At 54.8% G+C, this 1,088-nt stretch overlaps 1 long non-coding RNA gene across 1 annotated transcript in view; it reads right to left on the reverse strand.

The window, feature by feature from the left end:
• Positions 1–828, reverse strand: part of LOC119323444 — an 11,387-nt gene extending 10,559 nt beyond the window's left edge. The window contains exon 1 of the long non-coding RNA XR_005156299.1: positions 724–828. This is a non-coding gene — a long non-coding RNA (uncharacterized LOC119323444). The remainder of the gene's footprint in view (positions 1–723) is intronic.
• Positions 829–1,088: the final 260 nt, after the last annotated feature.

Genomic DNA, 1,088 nt, shown 5'->3' on the forward strand with positions numbered 1-1,088 from the left:
GCGGGCGAGGGCGGCGGAGGGCGCGGTCAGGCGGCGGCGGGCGCGGTCGGGCCGCGGGGGCCGGAGCGGGCCGAGCGGGCCGGCAGCGGCGCGGGCAGCAGGGCGCCATGTGGCAAGATCCGATTGGGCGCGGCGGCGGGGCGGACATGTCCGCTGCCCGGATTTTTGTCCGGCGGCAGCAGGTGGAGTTTGATCTAGGGTTTGCCCGAGATTTCGGGGGAGGGGGCTAATATATAGGTAGAGGGAGCTAGGAGACTCCAAATGAGGCACGATTTTCGGCCACGCGATCGTGATCGAACGACCGAGAGCATGGAGGGGAGTTTGCTGGGTTTTGACCCAGTATGGAAGGGGTGTTGGGCTGCAAAGAGAGAGAGACTTTACGATTACCCGGTTAACCGTTGGAGTACCAAACGACCTGCAAATGGCACGAAACTTGACAGGCGGTCTACCGGTGCTATACCAAGGCCGCTTGGCAAGACTCGATCCATTCCGAGAACGTTTAACACTCACTCACAACGAGAGACAAAAGGGGAACGCCGGAGGACATAGGAGCGCCGGATTGCAAAACGGACAACGGGGAAAATATACGGATGCATGAGACGAACACGTATGCAATGCAATGCATATGATGACATGACAAAATGCAACACACAAGTAAATGACATGGCAACAACGACGAAAAACTGGCAGACACCTGGCGCATCGAAACCGGGGCGTTACAACCTATCTCATCAACATTCGACCTTCCTCTGCTTTGTATGATGACATTTCTATCGAGCATCATTTTGGTTGTTCTCATGACTCAGTGTTTTGTTTGTTTGCTTGCCGTTGCTATGTTCTGCCACCCCCCCCCCCCCGAACGCACCAAACTGACTGCTCAGTCAGTTGAATGTCTTCACAATGACGAGCACAACGGCTATCAATGTTGGGATTCTGTCGGTCGTTGAATATGCATTTCTCGGGATGTGACTTTTGATGAGTCTCGTCCTTTTCTATCCACGCCCATCCTCCCATTGAGGATATTCATTTCCTCACTTTTCCCGATACAACTATCACCCATGTGTTGCCCTCGTCCACCCATCCCATCA

The sequence above is a fragment of the Triticum dicoccoides genome, chromosome 6B, assembly GCF_002162155.2.
Source record: "Triticum dicoccoides isolate Atlit2015 ecotype Zavitan chromosome 6B, WEW_v2.0, whole genome shotgun sequence".
Lineage (NCBI taxonomy): Eukaryota > Viridiplantae > Streptophyta > Magnoliopsida > Poales > Poaceae > Triticum > Triticum dicoccoides.